This window comes from Mesoplodon bidens, assembly GCF_964165515.1.
Source record: "Mesoplodon bidens genome assembly, chromosome: 5".
Classification (NCBI taxonomy): Eukaryota; Metazoa; Chordata; class Mammalia; order Artiodactyla; family Ziphiidae; genus Mesoplodon; species Mesoplodon bidens.
Window position 1 is genome coordinate 109,215,456 of NC_138161.1, and position 20,276 is coordinate 109,235,731.

The 20,276-nt window shown below is 44.8% G+C and overlaps 1 protein-coding gene across 3 annotated transcripts in view; it reads right to left on the reverse strand.

Moving 5' to 3' along the window:
• ATP13A3 (ATPase 13A3) overlaps window positions 1–10,258 on the reverse strand; it is an 81,754-nt gene extending 71,496 nt beyond the window's left edge. The window contains exons 1-2 of one of the 3 annotated variants that reach the window (XM_081236076.1): window positions 10,180–10,258; window positions 9,364–9,407 (exon numbers count right to left, since the gene is read on the reverse strand). The gene's annotated coding sequence lies outside the window, so the exon portion shown is untranslated. The remainder of the gene's footprint in view (window positions 1–9,363; window positions 9,408–10,179) is intronic. The other 2 variants (XM_081236074.1, XM_081236075.1) reach the window with 2 other exon arrangements.
• Window positions 10,259–20,276: the final 10,018 nt, after the last annotated feature.

Below are 20,276 nucleotides of genomic sequence, written 5' to 3' on the forward strand. Positions count from 1 at the left end.
TTTTGCCCTGCTCCCACGTCTCATCCCTATGCCCCTTTCCCTTTCCTGACTCTCCCAATACCCTCTCCCCAGGCCCTTAGTGACCTCACCTAACCCTATACAACCACCGCCACAAGACTATGCTCACCAGTATCAACTACTTCCTCGTCCAGTTCATCAAGAGTTATTCTGTTCAGAAGTTAATACATAAATGGGTTACAGCCTCTCAAAGCTGGCAAATCTAAGATGAATCTCTAGGCAACAATTTATTTATTTATTTATTTATTTTTGGGGGGCTGCACCATGAGGCATGCAGGATCTTAGCTCCCTGACCAGGGGTTGAACCTCTGCACCCCCTGCAGTGGAAGCGTGGAGTCCTAACCACTGGACAGCCAGGGAAGTCCCCAAAATATTTTTTCTTTAAGCATGAAGGAGATACAGGGAGTGGGCATTACAGTTCTACCACTCAGAGAGGCTGGCCCATAAAAATCTGGGAGTCCTCCTGACTGAGTCTCCCTGCTGCCCAGGAGCAGCAGTAGGCACTACTGGCAGAGACAGATGGAGCTGGTGCTATGGCAATCCTACGGATCACCCATTATTTTGGGGTTGAAAAGTTTTATTTGTTTTAGAGACCAGTGATGGTCAGTTTTTCATTATTATGGACAGAAAGTCTCACCAATGAACTTAAAACAGTGCCTCTATCCTAACCAAGTAATATCTTAAAATCCAACCCTAGAGCATTGTTTGATTTAGGAAAAGGCAAATTAATTGAGAAAACCAAGATGTTGCCCAAGTACCCTTAATATTTCAAAATAAATCTGTAAATATTAAATTAGCATTCTAGAAAGAATCAGTATGGTCTATCACTACTTCCTATTTCATAAAAAAATCATTTGTTAGAATGTCATTGTCTACACGTGCCAAGTACGTGCTAAATGTTGGAGATTACAAAGATTAAATTTCTAACCTCAAGAAGCCAAACCTAGGCTAGACAAGTAAGCAAACATATCAAAGCAGTTGCACACTGCAGTAAATTAAGTATCATGCGAGCACTGGGAGCACGGAGAGGCACAGGGAGGGAGGCAGAGGCAGGCAAGGGACAGAACAGTCTTCAGAGAAGAACTCTCCCTTGATCTAAGACCTGATGGGTGTGAAGTTCATCAAGCAAACAAGCAGTAAAAAGAGGGGAAATAAGAGAGAGATGGAATCCAAGTAGAGGAATTACCATATGCACAAGTGCTAAGGTGAGAAATCCCAGAAAATGTCAGGAATACAAGTTACTTGAACTAGCTGGAGCACAGGATGGCCTCTGGGGAATGGCTGGAAATGGAGCTAAAAAAGATGGAACAGAATCAAATTATGATGAAAGACCCTGTTTGATAAAGATATGGATTAACTTGTACGTGATGGAGATTCTGAACTTTTCTCAACTGAAAGAGACCCAAGGACGTGCCAAGGGGCCACATTCCCGAAGAATACAATGTGAATGGTGTGCAAAGCAGTAGTTCTGTGTTCGCTTGCTAGACTGTTTACCTCCAAGAAGGCAGAACTCACTCATCAACATATACCCAGCATCTAGCCCTGTGCTGGGCACAGACAGGAACTAAAAAAGTATCCAATAGTTAGATATGCCAACACAATCTTAGGGCTCAACGAAGAGGCCCTGACCCAGCCTCCTTCCTTACTGCCTATAAAACTCACAACTCTTATGCATTACAACAATTGGTAATTGCCACAACTTTTAAAGTAACATGGGGAAATGTATGGGCTGCACCAGAGATTAGAAAGGATTTTGGGAAAACACACATTAAGATGCTTTTGAGCCTGACAAAATTAAGCAGTTTTTCTACTCTTCTCACCAAAAACTGAACAGAAAACAACTGTAGATTAGCTCAAAATTATTCACCAACTAACTCTAAGACAGTGGTGATAACTATAAAAAGTATATTTTTATATAGGACCCATGGAATAAAAATCTATTTTAACTAACAATTTGCTAGACTAGTCTTTCAAGTAATTAAGTGCTACTCAGGCTATTTGCCTGCAGTACTTTACATTTCACTTAGTAAACTGAATTACATTATGATAATTAGCATGTAAGTAAGAACTCCATCTCAGGTGCTTGGGAAAACAATAAGGAAAAAATATTTGGTCTACGAAGAACCAGTGACTACATTTAATCAATCCAAAGGCCAGAGAAGTAAAACAAAATTTCAAGATTTCTTTTTTTTTTTAAAAGATGTTGGGGGTAGGAGTTTATTAATTTATTTTTGCTGTGTTGGGTTTTCGTTTCTGTGCGAGGGCTTTCTCTAGTTGTGGCAAGCAGGGGCCACTCTTCATCGCGGTGCGTGGGCCTCTCACTATCGCGGCCTCTCTTGTTGCAGAGCAGAGGCTCCAGACGCGCAGGCTCAGTAGTTGTGGCTCACGGGCCTAGTTCCTCCGCAGCATGTGGAATCCTCCCAGACCAGGGATCGAACCCATGTCCCCTGCATTAGCAGGCAGATTCTCAACCACTGCACCACCAGGGAAGCCCTCAAGACTTCTTTTTAAAGAAAAGATGTAGACACATTTCACTAACCAGAATTTCTAAATGAAAATAAGGGAACATAAAATCCTATTAAATAAACATAACTAAACATATTTTTAAATTTTGTAATGCAGCCAGGGAGAGAGACAACAGGTAACATTAACACAGAGGATGGGGGAAAAAGAGACTGCAAACACACCCAGAGACATCAAGATAAAAATAAAAAACATACATCAAATGTACATGAGAGACCCATGAAATTAACATCTTGAGGTTTATAGGATGTCACTACCAAAGATGCAAAATCATGGTATTTTTGCTATAAAAGCCTGAATTAAACAGTATGTCATTATTGCCTGCTGCTCCAGTTGAGAAAAAGCAATCCTCAATCACAACCCACACACACACTCTCTCACGACACACAGATACACACAGGAATGTGACTTGTTTTGAATATGTTAAATGTTATTAAACTAACAAATAATAGTAATTTACCAATTACTGAGCCTCTTATCCTCACAATTCTCTATGTTTTATCACCTCCATTCAGCCAATGAAGAAGCTAAATAGGGTTAAGGGACTACAGAGCTAGTAAGTGATGAGGCTGGAATTCAAAATCACTTGTATATGGCTCTGAGGCCATATTTTAACCAATACACACGCCCTCTCCCAGGGCATATGACTGTTAAATCTTTAGTCACCATAACATTTCTTTAACGACTGGTGTTTTCTTACTGTGCTATCCCCAGAGTGATATTTAAGTTCAAATACTTTAAATTTCATGGAAAACATTAACAACTTACAGAGTTGTTTTTAAATAAAGCAAATCTTGCTAGCAGTAAGGAGACATTAACTCTTAAAAACACTGATATAAGGGCTTCCCTGGTGGCGCAGTGGTTAAGAATCCACCTGCCAATGCAGGGGACACGGGTTTGAGCCCTGGTCCAGGAAGATCTCACATGTCACGAAGCAACTAAGCCCGTGTGCCACAACTACTGAAGCCCGTGCGCCTAGAGCCCGTGCTCCACAACAAGAGAAGCCACCGCAATGAGAAGCCCACGCACCACAACAAAGAGTAGCCCCCACTCGCCACAACTAGAGAAAGCCGGCGAGCAGCAACAAAGACACAACACAGCCAAAACAACAAAAACAAAACAAACAGAAACAAGAAACACTGATAGTAGCTGAATATCCACCTAGAATTATAAAAAGTACCAACAGTGCCCCAATAATCCCAACTTTATTACTTAGCCCTTTAATTATGCTAGTTTTGTGTGATATAAAACACCCAGTATAACCCTAGGGAAATAGCAGATTTTCCTCAACACCTAATTTCTTTCTCCATTATTCACCCTGTGGAATCACATCACATATGGATTTAATTACAATTCAACTATCTGTGCTGCAAGAAAAAAGAAAAACAAGAGAGAAAAATACTCTAAATAATGGCGGCAGGACGCTTGCCCTCACATTCTTGTCCCAGAGTGAGCATGCAACGGAGACTAAATCTGGTGTTCCTTGGTCAATCCAAAGTACATAACCGATTATGATTCCAGAAAAAAGTAACCTATACTAACAGCTGAAGAAAAAACTAGCTGTGAGAATTGAAACACCATATGTCAGTTAACCAGTTTTCAAACTGGTGCCTTCCTAAATGACTTTTTCATGGGTAATTTTGACTACACAGGATTTTTACCTTAAATGAGAATGTAGGCCCAAAGCCCCTACATAAAAGGGGAGTTCATTTTACTCAGCTGTTTAGATCAGCAAGAATTAGGAACCAAAATACCTGTCTTTTATATATCAAAGTAAGTTACTAACATATTTTTCATCCTACTTTACAAATAGAAAAAATAGAGCAATAGGGATGCTGTAAATAAGCCATGCTAGACACATATGTGGGAGCTGTTCCATGACTTATTTTAAAATAAACTAAAAATGTACCAGAAGTCTGTCAAGTCATCAAAATCAATCCTTTAAAGTTGGTTCTCAATAAGTAAAAAAAAAAAAAAAAAAAAACCCACAAAACATACACTGAGTTTTGAGAGGTGCCATTACTACAGAGTACAAACTAAAGACAAGGGTGGAAAGAACACCCAACTAATAGAAAGCTTCTCCTTTACCAACATGCTGTCACTTACCTCTCCAGACCTCAGTTTCCTTTTCTATAAAAAGAAGGGGCTAGTCTAAATAACCTACAACCACTCAGCATTATTATTTTCCAATCTCATACCTCCTTATTTCAATGTCCAACTCATAAATTCCTTTGTGAAAAAAATAAAAAAACAAAAAAATAGGAGTCAATTAATCTAGCTTGCTATCACTGAGGGAGACCTGTCTTTCACCTCATCACCCAACAACAGATATAAATAACTTTTATTAATAATTTCTGAGAAAGATTATATAGATATCAGCGTGTTCCACATCATGTAATCAAGAAATTCTACATTACAGTTCACTCACTTTTCCTGGAAATTATGCTTCTAATCTAACTAGTATCTGAGTGCCATTGGATATATATATATATATATATTTTTGGCCACGCTGTGCTGCTTGTGGGATCTTAGTTCCCCAAGCAGGGATTAAACCCACGCCCCGGGCAGTGGAAGCTCAGAGTCCTAACCACTGGACCTCCAGGGAATACCCTCAACGGGTTATTTAAAAACAAGATCCAGGGCTTCCCTGGTGGCGCAGTGGTTGAGAGTCCACCTGCTGATGCAGGGGACATGGGTTCGTGCCCCGGTCCGGGAAGATCCCACATGCCGCGGAGAGGCTGGGCCCGTGAGCCATGGCCGCTGAGCCTGCACGTCCTGAGCCTGTGCTCCGCAATGGGAGAGGCCACAACAGTGAGAGGCCCGCGTACCGCAAAAAAATAAATAAATAAATAAATAAATAAATAAAGCAAGATCCACAGCAAGTAAGTGAAAGAGTCAACAAGAGAGAAATTTTGATTAAGAGATTAATTACAAAAAAATAGAGATTAATTACAACTCACTTCATTCATCCCATCTTACATACAAAAAAACAGACTTCAAACACAGGGTACTACTTTCTTCCTGCATTCTCAGCTCATACTAGCGTTAGTGGCCTTTGGTGATAGATAAGGTAAAAGATTCATTTTCACCTGTAACTTCAAAGACACATGCCTCTGGGAAGCTCCATTTTCATAAATCTATGTGGACCCTTCCCTTGGGGAGACACATACATAAGGTACATAAGTCCTTTTTTAATTTGGACAGTCTCAAAGTTTGCTACTTGAGTTAATATTTTACCATCTCAGACCTAGCAAAGGCCCCAATACAAGCCTGCGGGTTTAAGATATTACGAGGTCTGGTGTTGGGATACCTCTCTGGAGAGGTGGTCTATGGAAACTCTTCAGCAATCCTCATCCTCAACTTTCCTCTGTCTCAGATATTTGATTATTTGAACAGCTCTCCCTTTCCTTCATTCCACTTTTCTCCCTTCTTACTGAGGACCAAAAAATCATTTTCAACTCACCATGATAACAGTGATCATTTTTTCCAGTTACCATTTATTCATAACATTTCACATTACCTCTGTTTTTAATCTTACTAATATGTTTTTAATGTTTTTAACTCAATTTTTATAATTACTAGTTACCATTAACTTCAGGACATTCTACCTTGTAATTGATACATACTTTTCTCCAGATTAAATAAGCCTAGAACCTTTTACTCTTTCACCTAAATCTTTTTTTTTTTTTTTTTTTTTTGCGGTACGCAGGCCTCTCACTGTTGTGGCCTCTCCCGTTGCGGAGCACAGGCTCCCGACGCGCAGGCTCAGCGGCCATGGCTCACGGGCCCAGCCGCTCCGTGGCATGTGGGATCTTCCTGGACCGGGGCACGAACCCGTGTCCCCTGCATCAGCAGGCGGACTCTCAACCACTGCGCCACCAGGGAAGCCCTAACCTAAATCTTAAAATATGTAGCCCAATCCTGATCCTCTCTCATTTCTCTACTCTCAAAATATGAAGATCAACAACATTAAAGTAAGACTGTAATGATCATTTCCTTGCTTCTTGCTTGTTACCTGGACTAGTTAAGTGGGTTAATTAGAATACGGTTTTGATGACTACAGATTTACTCTCTCCAACAGGCCAGTTTGCTTCATTTCACACAGAAAAACTATGTTCTAAAACCAAAGACTAAATCCCATCAGCTAACTCTTAGATCCAGATTTAACCAGATGAGCTACAGAGCACATTCAGAACACATTCCATCACTGGAACAAACCTTCTGGTTATGTATCAGGTAGATGTCAGACACTAGATTATCTTCCTTTAGCATACCACTGTGAGTTGTTTGAAGAATGTTGTCCAGTTAGTGCTAAGCTGCTAACTCCTATTCAACTTAGGGTCCGTTCACAAGGTCCCCTGCTTAGGTTACCCAGTATACCAGTGAACAAAAGCCAGCTTTAGATGAACCAAGTAATCAATATCATTTTGAAATTCTACTTCTGTCTTCTAAGATTTTAGAAACTACAACCACCACCTCATTGTCATTCACAAGCATGAAGTTCCGATTTCCACCATCACCTAGACCAGTGGGAAAAAACACAAAAACTAAAGACAAACCTCCACAGCATGCCCCATTATCATTCATCACTGACCATTTCTTAGGACTGCTATCCATTTTAGCAATAAAGTATATTCACATTTAAAACCTTATATTCACAGTGGTTACAAAACCACCATGCTAAACAAGCACAGCCCTGATTCAGTATATGGAGTGGAAGGGGGAAAGGAATATTTACTATGTGCCAGGAAGAGGGCTCCTTTCTTTACATATGCTCTCAGCTAATCCTCAAAACTCTCTGATGTAAGTACTAGTATTCTCCTTTGTTAATTAAAAAAAAAAAAAGAAGAAGAAGAAAGAAAAAGCAGAACAGGGAAGTTAAGCAACAGTATAAGGGACTTTCAACACAGCCAGAATCCTAGTTCTGTTACTGTATGTGACATAGAGGTTTCTATTTCTAGGTTTACCGGATTAGCTGCATGTGACTTTGAGCAACTTAACATCTCTGAACCTCAGTTTCCCCATCTGTAAAATGGGGTTTAAATGAGACAATTCACATCATGTTTAATTCAAAGCACAGTATCCAGTAAGCTTACTCAATAACTATCAGCATTGGTCAAAGTCAATAGCTAGTTAAGAAAGTCAGATCAAACTCAGGTCTGATTCCCAAGTTCATGCTTCTTTTTTTTTTTTTTTCTTTTTGCGGTATGCGGGCCTCTCACTGCTGTGGCCTCCCCCGCTACGGAGCACAGGCTCCGGACGCGCAGGCCCAGCGACCATGGCTCACGGGCCCAGCCGCTCCGCGGCATATGGGATCCTCCCAGACCGGGGCACGAACCCGTATCCCCTGCATCGGCAGGCGGACTCCCAACCACTGCGCCACCAGGGAGGCCCCATGCTTCTTCTACTACAATATTCTGTAGCTGCAAACACACAGTATTATCCACATAAGAATGCATACTTGAAACATAACAGATGGGAAACTGATGTTACCTAAATGAAATAACTATTTAGGGCTAACTAAACCAACAGAAGGATTTTAGCTCTAATAACTAATAAGCAGAACAAAGTAGAAAACTCATCAGAAAATACTGTTTAGACATTCAGGTTATAGAGTTTTGTTTTAACTACTGTGAAACTATTTTCCTATCTATATAGGAATTTATCCTATTTATCTCAAATCAGTTGTAAATTAAAACTTTAACAACCAAAGCTACCCCAAATAAAGCTTTCTGGTCAGCCTGGATGAAGAACTCTGCCCTCTTACTACATAATTTGAACACAGAGTCAAAGTGAAGCCTGTCAACTTTATTTTCAAAGTAAATTGCTAGTTAATATTTTTATTTTTTTATAATTGTACTACTTAGGAAGTAATGCAACCAACCAATGTCAACATTCTTCCTATCCAATCCCCTGACCAAAAATAGGCTTTGCTGTTCTAATAATGTTCAAAAATCTCACTTAGGCGTCTCACCCTCATCTGCTCTAATGGTGGATAATACAAAAACAAGGATAGCAGCAAAAATAAACTTTCATAACAATTATTAATAATAGGCTTACTATTTCAAGCAACTTCCAGGAACTGACTTGCCTTTAAAAAGGGTCGCTAAACCAGAATGGGACGCCTGCATCCATTTATTTTGGCAACTGTAGCCTATTCAGCAAAGCAACAATCCTCCTAAGAAAAGAATACCACATATATTCCAGTGAAACAAAATTAATAAATGTGCCCTGGTACTAAAAGGCTGAATTCTAAGCAAAGGTAGAGCATTTTTTAATTTTTTTTTGCGGTACGTGGACCTCTCACTGTTGTGGCCTCTCCCGTTGCGGAGCACAGGCTCCGGACGCCCAGGCTCAGCGGCCATGGCTCACGGGCCCAGCCGCTTCGCGGCATGTGGGATCCTCCCGGACCGGGGCACGAACCCGTGTCCCCTGCTTCGGCAGGCGGACTCTCAACCACTGTGCCACCAGGGAAGCCCGGTAGAGCATTTTTAACTAAGTAATTGCCCTTCAAAAGACAATCAAATCAGAACACCTTCACTTTAGCCACAAAGTCTTTAGAAAAGTGTTCATTCTGCAATAATCTTAAACGTCCCTGCATTTCTTAGTTTTTTAAAAAATTCTAACTTCCTGATTCATAGATCTAAAATAGTCATTACATACATAAACGTTCTACTCATTTCGTTTGGAATCGTGTAGGAAACATAGGTTTCTGTTTCTAGGTTTACAACTCCATACCCATTCATTTTGCACTAATGTAACCACTAAATATAGCTCTAAAACACTGATGAAAAAGTAGTTAATTATCTGAGTGATTCATACCTCCTATGTCCAGACACCAAGATCCAAGGATGTTTCTGTCAGATCTGTGGGAAGAGGAAATGATAAACACCTGTCACAAAAGCTTTCCAAACTGGGAAGCTCTGCATTACTACTGTCAATCCCCAGTCAGATGCCCTCTGCTCCCCCTCCCCCCGCAAAAAAAAAAAAAAGAGGTCACATATCCACCAGAACCTAACTTTGCGAATGATGTGGGGAGAAGGAAAGGCTCTAAAGAGAGAGCCCATGGAGGTATTGGAGAAAGGGCCCTGGGTTTTTCTAGAGTCAAAGTGAGAGGCCTTAAGCAAGTCATAAGTCACTTTTCCTCTCTGGGCCTCACTTAGCTTTATGCGGTGACTGGCCAGGAGCTCCACTACTCCGTGGCTAAGGTCGAAATGAAGATTCCTCAGTCAGCACCCGCACAAACCCATCAAGCGCCCTGCCAATACCCCTACCTTCGATCTCACCATCTCCCGGACTTTCTGAAAGGGCTGGACCACCATCTCACTCCCAAACCCAACACACTCGCCTTCCCCCCAAGCGGCGTGTCCCAACCAGGTCTTCACACCCACAACGTGGTGCCCTCCTCCGCGCCTCACCTGTCCCAGACAGACATTCCGCAGTCTTAACGCTCCTCTCCCCAGCCCACACACACCTTCCCCGAGAAGTGATGCCCAATTCCGGCTCGAGGAGGCCGACCACGAGCTCACCTGGTACCCGCCACCCCCGACAATACCATTCACCTCCTCCAACCTCCCACCGGCTCCACGCCCTGCTCACCCAGCCCTCCGACGCCTCGGGGAAGCTGGGGCCACTCACCCGGCACCGCCGCGCCGTCTCCTCGGCGGCCTCCCGGCCGAAGCAGCCGAGGGGCCGCGCAGGGCCGGGGCCCACCGCTGTCGCCGCCGTCGCCGCCTCGCCTCAGCCCAGCCCCATCGCCCTCGGCCGGCGCTGGCGGCCGCGGGTCGCTCGAGCTCGAGGCGCCGCCGCCGCCGCACGCTGCGGCTCGGGGTGAGGGGAGGGAGGCGCCGCGGCGGGGCCCGGGCCGAGCCGGGCGCAGGGGCGTCCGCTCTCTCCTCCTCGGCGCCCGCGGCGGCGGCGTGTAGCCGGAGCTGGGCGAGAACAAGGGCGGGCAGCAGGGGGAGATAGGCAGGGGAGGGGGGCGTTCTGCACTCCGAAACGGCCTCCCGCCGCCAGCGACGTAGCGAACCCCCCCTCCCCTCCGCGGTGGCGCCTGGATCACGCTGCGGGGAGAGCCGGGTGGCTGCAGGGGAGCGCGCGCGGCGAGCTCGGGACTCCCGAGCCGGATGTGAGGTCACGTGATTGCCTCATCCAGCGCCGAAGCGGAGGGGCACAGAGGGGAAGTCGGGAGGGGAGGGGGCGGGGCCTGGTGGGCGGGGCGATGGGCGGCCCCGCCCACCTCCTCCCGTTTGGTCCCGTCCCCCCAGGCAGGGAGGAGAAAAGAAAGGGTGAGGGAGGGCACTACAGAGGAGCCGGCTGTTCGGGAGGGGGTGTTTCTAACGGAGGAATGCATTTTTTTGGCGGGAGGAGGTGGAATTTGCTATCCTGGCCGTGCAGACCAGATCATAGTCCAAATCCCCATTTTATGAACAGGGAAACTGAGTCGCAGTGAAGGGCCTAGCTTAACTTGCGCAGAGTCAAGGTCACAGAGGTAGCTTGTACTAGAATGATGGAGAGGAGGTCAGATCCTGGCTCGCAATCCAGGTAACTTTCATTCCTTAACAGCAGACTCCCCCCTCCAAAAACAAACCAAAAACTATAAATTGCATTTAACAACCTGCTTGGCTTGCCCGGCCTTGGGCTGAGGACTGGAAGACGTACCCAGGAGAAAGCTCCCACGCACCCACTACACCGCCTCCAGCGGTAAGGAGTTTCTTCCGACAGCACTGGATGCAAACTAAATACTTCCCTCGCAGAAGATTTATCTCGGAGAAGGGCCCCGGCCGGATGAACAAATCGCGAGTTTGGTTTTCGCGACGTCCCTTCGGTGACTCGCGCGAGGAGCGCGCTCAGCCACCTGCCTCCTCGGGCTCCCGCCATCTGTCGGCCGTGAGACTACCTTGCCCGCGCCCTTGAGGCCCGGCTATCACTGTTACTGTCATTCACCTTACCGCTAACAGAACTCCCAGCTGCTGGAGCATAAGAAAGGAGGAGGCTCAACGACCTCTGGTGCACCGCACTTGGGCATACTTTGCCGAGGGCAGGGAGCGTTCATCCTCCGGTTCATAGCACATAAAAACACTAGGCGGGGGGCTGCTACCCTTGGTCCGCGACACGTATTGACACCTCATCTGGGGGCAGCACACATCCCCAAGTCCGCGGCACCGATGTCACCTCACCGGGAGCCAGGAACACGCTGCTCCTGGCCCGTAGGTTGCGTGGAGCTGGACGGTTTCCGCACACTTCCTGGTACCACGTGGCATGGACTAAGCCCTGGACCGAGATGGATCTACAGCTCTCTCCCCGATTCCTGGGCTCAGTCTCACCGTTTGTTTCCCCCCTCAAATGATTAAATGAGATAAGGAGCGTGGAAGCGTTGGGCAAACTCTAAGAAGCTGTCTTGGCGGCGTGGAGCCCTTAAAGCCTCCTTCCTCACCTCTCTGGGCTCCTTGGCTCGTCGCTGTTTTCCCTCAGCCTTTAAACAAGCTTAGGTTCTAAAAACAAAACTATCGTGCCCACCCTCCTCTCCAAGGGCCCTCTCCAGTTAGCTTCCAAGCGCTTCTCTTCCTCTCATGCAGACCTCTTAAACGGTGGTCTGTCCTGCTGACTCCACTTCCTCACTTCTCAGCACTAGGCACTCAAGCTTCCCCTCTTCTCCCCCCGCCCCCCCCAGCACCTTTCCTAACCCTGTTAGGGCAGAGTAAACCGTGACCTTCATTTTCCCAAATCTAGCAGGCATCCTGCAGACCCTTATCTTTCTGAATCTCTCTGCTACTTTTGACAGCTCAGACGACTCCCACCTCTGGAATCTCAATACTCTCTTGGTTTCCAGAAGATGTGAGAACTCTTCCAGTTCTCACATCTCAGTAAATAAAGCCTGTGCCTCCTTGGGTGGCGCCTTAAGTGCCATTGTTGCCCGTGAATTTAAGGTTCTTTCTTCATTGTGAAAGAATTCGGAGACGATGTGATAGGTAAAAATCAGATTTATTTAGAGAGAAACGCACTCCACAGACAGAGTGTGGGCCATCTCGGAAGGCAAGAAGCAAGAGGCCTTGAAATATGGCATGGATAATTTCATAAGCTAATGAGTGGGAGGATTATTCCAACTGTTTTGGGGAAGGGGTGGGGATTTCCAAGAATTGCACTTTTTGACCTTTTATGGTTGGCCTCAAAACTGTCATGGGCCTGTGGGTGTGTCATTTAGCATGCTAATGTATTACAATGAGCGTATAATGAGGCTCAAGGTCTACTGGAAGTCGAATCTTCTGCCATCTTGGACCTAGTTGGTTCTCAGTAGTTTTTGTCACGTACTATGGCTATGTCATTTTTTTTTAAAGTTGTGCCCTGCCCCGTAACATCCTGTTTTACAACCAACTGTGAGTCTGCACCTTATATGGGAGACTCCACTGCAAGGCCACAGCTCGTCTCATTCCAGTCTTAGGAAATCACCTCCACCCTCACAGTTTCAATTACCAAATCAATGATCACCAGCCCAGACCTCTTCCACAAAAGTTAGACCCAAATATCCAACTGCCTACCAGGCAGCTCTATCTAGATATCACAGGGGTGCCCCGAACTCAGCTTGCCCAAAACCGAACTCATCCTCTGCCTTCATAGCAGCTCCTCCCTCAGCTGTTGGCACCACCATCCACAGCCATCAGAATTAGAAAGTTGGGAATGAGTGTGAGTCATTCTAGATTCAGCCTCTTGTGTTATCCAATCATCCAGTCATTTCTATTTCCCCTCAGTAACACTCAAATCTCTACCTCCATTCCCACTGGCAAAAGTTCCAGCCATCCTCTCCAGCCTGAACTATTACAGCAGCCTCCTAACAGTCTCCCTCAGACAAATTCATCCTCCACACAGCCTCCAGAGTGAACTGTCTAAAACACATACCTATCTAAAATCATGCAGGGGTTCCCCCAGCTTCTGACTGTTGCTTGTATCTCCAAGGAACCCAGCATGAACTTATCAATGCACTCAGGCTTTTAAAAGACCATGTAGAGCTCCAGACTTCAAAAAGCAGCCAACATCCCCAAAATAAGGCAACACGCAACCAAGCAAGGGAAAACTATAGGAAGAACAAGAGCAATTGAAGATTTCAAAAAGTTTCCTGTTACAGATGTTTTGGGTATGGAAAGAAGAGAATTTGGACACTGATGAGAGGAGTTGCTGAGTCACTGGGTAAAGCTTGAGCATGTTTATAGGCTGAGGGGAAAGACAAGCCAGAAAAAGAGAAGCCCAGGATGAAGAGAAAGGGAGTGGAGAAAGCCTTGAGAAGTTCTGGAAGCCTGGCTGGCTCTTGGCCCACGATGATTCTGTGCCCAGACTTCTGTTCGTACTGAGCCCAGCCCTTCCCTCATCTGATCCTACTCACTCTTTAAGACCCAGCCCCTGATCACAACCCCAAATAGGTAACAGACGTCTTAGTAAGCTCTAACTTCACTTTCCATCCTTGTTCTCAATTGTCTTCCTCTCTCACTGTCACCTTACCTTCTAGTTCACTGAAAAAAACGCAGGCCATCAAGAGGGAACACCTGCAAATCTACACATCAACCCACCTCTGCATCCAGTATCTCCCCCTCACTCCAGTTTTTGCAGAGGAGCAGACAATGCCTCCTTCCGAGAGCTCTAACCCTTCATAAGTACAGTCCTGGGCCTCCCAAAGGTCACTGCTGTTGCCAACCTCAGTGGACACTTCTCAGTCTTTATCTCTCAGGCCTCTCAGCAATACTTACCTCCCATTCTTTTTTTTTTTTTTTTTTTTGCCGTACTCGGGCCTCTCACTGTTGTGACCTCTCCCGTTGCGGAGCACAGGCTCTGGACGCGCAGGCTCAGTGGCCATGGTTCACGGGCCCAGCCGCTCCACGGCATGTGGGATCTTCCCAGACCGGGGCACGAACCCGTGTCCCCTGCATCGGCAGGCGGACTCTCAACCACTGCACCACCAAGGAAGCCCTATCTCCCATTCTTGAAAGACTTTTCTCTCAGTTTCAATAAGTCTTTTGGAATTTCTCTTCCCTCTTTGTCTACACCACCTCAGACTCTTGGGGATACTTCCTCTGTCTCACCTCTAAATGGTGCTGCTCCCCAGGGCTCAATCCAGGGCCTGTTTTTCTTTATATACAAGTCTTATTGCTTGGGTCTTTTTTTTTTTTTTAATTGGTCATCTATGGACCTTACAGGAGTTGTGGATGGGCTTCAGAGGGTCTATAAATTCCTTAAACTTGAATGAAAATACTTTAAAGGAAGAAGTATAGCATCTATCAGCTTTTCAAAGACATCTGGAACCTCAAAAAAGGATGAGAGCCCTGATCCACATTCACTCCCCCTGATGACCTCAAATACCATAGCTGTAGTTATTGTCTGCATGTACATTAATAACTCACAACCATATATATATACCTGCAGCCCAGGTCTCACTTCAGAGTCTCTGGGCCATACGTCCATATCATCTTCACATGATGTCTCACTGGTACCTCATAAATTCACTTATCCAAAACTCAGCTCTTGCCCTTCTTCTCCAAACCAGCTACATTCTCAGAATTTCTCATCAGCAAAAGACACTGTCACCCACCCAGCTGCTCAAGCCAGAAACCTGGGTGTCATTCTTTCCATTCCAATATCAAATCCACTTCAAATCCTTCCACCTCTCTCCATCTCTACTTCCACTAGAATAATCCAAGCCACCTCTCAAGTTTCTCTCTCACCTGGAACTACCACCTTAGCCCCCAACTGATTTCCCCACTTTCACACTTACCATCCTCCAATCCATTCTTACACAGCAGCCAAAGTGTATTATTGTGTGTGACTCCGAGCATAGCTTCTGATAAAAGTTTTCAACTGCTTCCCATTTCACTGAGAATAAAATGTGAACTGCTTTGACCTACAAAGTCCAGGGTTAGACATGGCCTGCCCATCACTCCCCCTTCACTGACATTCCTGCACCCTCACCTTCCTCCCTTCCTACCTCACCTCATTCCAACCACAGTAAGCCTTCTTTCAGTTCTTCAAACATGCCACACTCTTTCCTACCCCAGGGCCTTTGCACAACCTTTTCTTTCTCTCTTTCCCTTGTTTCCTTGCCTGGCTAATTCATACAAGTTCAGCTCATGCCTTAAATACGTGTACGTCAGTTCTTGAAAAAGGCCTTCCCTGGCTATTTATTCTTTCCTTTATTTTCTGATGACCTCCATTTATTTTCTTTATAAGCATTACCACAATTTTAATTACCTGTGAGTTTATGTACATATTTAACACCTGTCTCTCCCACCAGATTTCAATTCTGTGAAGATGAGGACTGATTACAACTCAAGAATTTTTCGGGGCTTAAAAGTGGTAGTCTTTTTGGATGAAGAAATGAGGGTTTGTCTTGAGGCTATGCTTCCATGGCACTTTATGTAAGACTGAAAAAGGATCAGTTGTCCATGTTTGTAAATGGGGAAAGGATTTTTGGAATTAACGGGAAGGGACACAGGAAGCACTTCCCCTGCCCTCCCCAGAAGCCATCTTTTGGTGCAGCTACTGGCAAAGACTGAATCGGTTTAGTTTATCACTATATATCAAGCACTAGATGAAGCCTGGCATATGGTAGACTCTCAAATGTTTGTTGTCAAATGAATGAGTGAATGAATGAATTTACATTCCCAAACATCATCTCTGTTAAATGCCTTTCCTGACTCTCAGGCTAAGCATCCCTATTCTGTGCATCTTTTTACTGCATTTGCAACCTTGAACAAGTACCTGTTTACCGTCTGTGTCTTCCATTAGTCTATGTTGTATTTGTGTTTTTGTTTCTATAGTTCTAAGTACTTTTGTATGTTATTTGATCATTACAACAATGCCAATACTAAAAGCAGCATTAGTTACTATTATCTGTATTTTTAAAGAGATTTTTATCTGTATTATCTGTATTTTTTAATAGATTTTATTATCTGTATTTTTTTTTAAATGAGAAAGCTTTACATGCATTATCTCATTTAATCTTTGGAATAATCCAGGAAGTAGGTACTATTATCATCTCAATGTTTAAAGATGAAACTGAGGAGAACTTAAAATTCCCTTTTACAAAATAGGAAAAGATACTAAATAACTCACTCAAAGTCACAGAGCTAATAAACAACACACAGCCAGGATTCAACACAGGCAACTTGGCTCCAGGGTCAAACTCTTCATCAGTACAACCAAATGAAGTCACAGGGATCCAGCCTCTGGGATCCAAACTCTTTGGATTATCTGTTTAAACACCCAGATTCTGACTTTCTCATGAGTAGGGACCCAACTCACCCATCTCTGGATCCTTACCACTTAGTGGAGGACCTGGCTAATGATGGTACTCAGTAATAAGTATGTCGACTAAATGAATAACAAACTGTCATTGATTTTCACAACCACCATGTCAGACTAACAATGGCATGATTAAGCTTCTCATTTTATAGAGAAGAAAAATGAGGTTCACAACTTCATAAGAGGAAGTGATTTGTCTTACTGTCCTTCTGACTGACTCCAGCCCTCTTTTGTATTTCTTCCGCTGCTCCCACAGGTTAGAGGACAGTGTTCAGGAAGACTTCACCTTAGAAAAGACTAAAAAAGGGGCTTCCCTGGTGGTGCAGTGGTTAAGAATCTGCCTGCCAATGCAGGGGACACGGGTTCGAGCCCTGGTCTGGGAAGATCCCACATGCCGCGGAGCTACTGAGCCTGGGCTCTAGAGCCCACAAACCATAACTACCAAGCCCATGCACTGCAACTACTGAAGCCTGCGCGCCTAGAGCCTGTGCTCCGCAGCAAGAGAAGCCACCACAATGAGAAGACTGCACACCGCAATGAAGAGCAGCTCCCGCTCACCGCAACTAGAAGAAAGCCCATGCACAGCAACAAAGACCCAACACAGCCAAAAAAAAAAAAAAAAAAAAAAGTAAAAAAAAAAAAATTTAGAAGACTAAAAACAAAATGCCACAGCACTCACTGCCTTTCCTATAAAAAGTGACCATTAAAAGTACTTGGGCCTCCCTGGTGGCGCAGTGGTTGAGAGTCCGCCTGCCGATGCAGGGGATACGGGTTCGTGCCCCGGTCCGGGAGGATCCCATATGCCGCGGAGCGGCTGGGCCCGTGAGCCATGGCCGCTGAGCCTGCGCATCCGGAGCCTGTGCTCCGCAACGGGAGAGGCCACAACAGTGAGAGGCCCACATACCGCAGAAAAAAAAAAAAAAGTACTTGATGGGGCCTCCCTGGTGGCGCAGTGGTTGAGAGTCCGCCTGCCGATGCAGGGGATACGGGTTCGTGCCCCGGTCTGGGAGGATCCCATATGCCGCGGAGCGGCTGGGCCCGTGAGCCATGGCCGCTGGGCCTGCGCATCCGGAGCCTGTGCTCCGCAACGGGAGAGGCCACAACAGTGAGAGGCCCGCATACCGCAAAAAGAAAAAAAAAAAAAAAAAAAGTACTTGATGATGTTTGCCTAACAAGCTCTCTCTTTCCTTCAGCCCCTCCTAAGTCATTTTGTCCCTATTTAGCTTGAACCACACAGGCCTCTGTGTGTGTGTGTGTGTGTGTGCATGCACACGAGTGTGTTGGAACAGGAATAGGAAGAGAGCTGTGAATCAGATGTATAGAAATCAGAGTCCAGGGGCCACCACTCACTCATTTCTGTTGCTAAACAAAGCATGTAATCTTTTCTGTCTCTGCCACGAGACAGAAAGCCAGGGATGCGCATTCTTCTCAGGCCATGGTACACTAGGATATGGTAGGTCACATGCTGCTGAATATTGTTTACCAACTCGCTTAGATCATAGGACCCCTGCTTGGAGGAGTGCTCACTGCTGGCATGTAGCCAGTCATGTGCTAGTGATCCAGGCCTCCTAAAGGAAAAAAGCCCTGGTTTGGAGCACCTGCTAGTTTCATGGTGTAAATACTCCCACCATGGCCATTTTCAAGCTACCAACAGTTTATGCAGCTCACAGAATTCCTGAAAATTTAGCAATCTGCTCGAATGAGCCAACACAAATCAGCTCCAGCACACTACTGCTTATAGGGCCTCCTCGTGTGGACAGGGAGAGGAGAAATACAAGCAGCTCTTTAAATGATGGTTTTAGGGGCAAGGCCTGCCCCCTTAGGCTGTTCCCAGGATTTCTCTGTGTTTAGAGGTAATGATTTCACCTCTGATGAGAAAAGAACAATTGTACTGGAGATGGGAAAACTAGGTTCCAGTCTTAGCCTTCTTAGAAGTAACATATTATTTCTTCAAATTTCAGTTTTAATAGGAATAGTATTACCTACTTCACAGGATGGTTAATTATCTAACAAACACTTGTATAACACTTTCTATCTGCTAGGCACTGTTTAAGTACTTTACATATTTACTTATTTAATCTTTATAACAACACTGTGGGGTAAGTACTGTTATCGATTTAGAGATATGAAAAGAGCAAAGCACAGAGAGGTTAATTAAGTTCTTTAAGGTCACACAGCTAGCAAGTAATAGTGCCAGGATTTGAACCTGACTCCAAAGTCTGTGCTTTTACCCTTTAGGGCCCCAAGTCAAAGCCAGCTGCCTGATTTTAAAAATAGAGTTTTATTGGAACACAGCCATACTCATTCATTTACGTATTGTCTATGGCTGCTTTTGTGTTACAACAGCAGAGTTGAGTAGTTGTGACAGAGACCGTATGACCCACAAAGCCCCAGATATTTATAATATCTGGCCCTTTACAGAAAAAGTTGGATGATCCCTGCTCTATGGTATCCTGCCTCTTTATTCGGGGAGAGGCAATGGTTATTATTGAGCCTAGTAATTCCCAGGGTCAAGCTGGTTCTGAAATTGTGTTCTTGGCCAATAAGACAAGTGAAAAGTAATGTCAAGATTGTAACTCTACCCTGACATTTGTACTATAACAATTTTCTCAGTGAAACAGCATTAAGGTATAAACTTCAGTAACAAATGATCCATGAAAGCAAATATTAGTAGAAACATATACCTGATGTCACGGGATCCCAATATCTCAGGGTTGGAATTAATTCAGAGATTGTTCATCGCAACCTTGACTCTCCACTTGGGGCTGTTGTGTTGGGTTTCTGCAGTTACTGCCGTAAATCCTTCATGATCATCCTTTGAGTCCTGAAAGATGATTTTCTTATACTGTATATAGTCATAGGCTTTTTGTACAGCAGAACAAAGGCACCATGGGGCTCAGGCACCAGGCTCACATCTCCACACCTGTCAGTCTGTCTCCGAGGCAGCTCCTCCACGTGGCTGTTTCAGATGCCAAGCAGAGAAACTCCTGTAGGCCTGTCATTCACTGGCCTCTTAGATAATCGTTAAAAACCTCCCCTGACCTCTGCAGCTACTTCCTGTGAGCCTCTCAGGGACTGCTAGCCACTTGTGACCTATTTTCCGTGCTGGCAGTTCTGGCTTCTGGAGCAAACAAGGAACACGCCCAGCTATAGGTGATTGTTTCCTTTAGGCTCCTGGCAACAAAAAAGAATTGCTCAGTAATGGTGAAAGGATTGCAGGTCAGTAGGTGGGTATGATTGTCTCATTCAAGTCGACAGATGTTCATCCCACTATGACAGGTCCATATCTCAAGATCACCAGAAGGTTGTTTGTTATCATCTGTTTGCTGAAGGCTGTTGCTTCTTTATAGTAATAAAGAAAAAGAACCCATTTGTTCTTCTCGTTTTGTTTTTGTCAAAGGAAAAAATGCCTCACCAAAATTGGCAAATGAAGGCAATATTGACTGAGC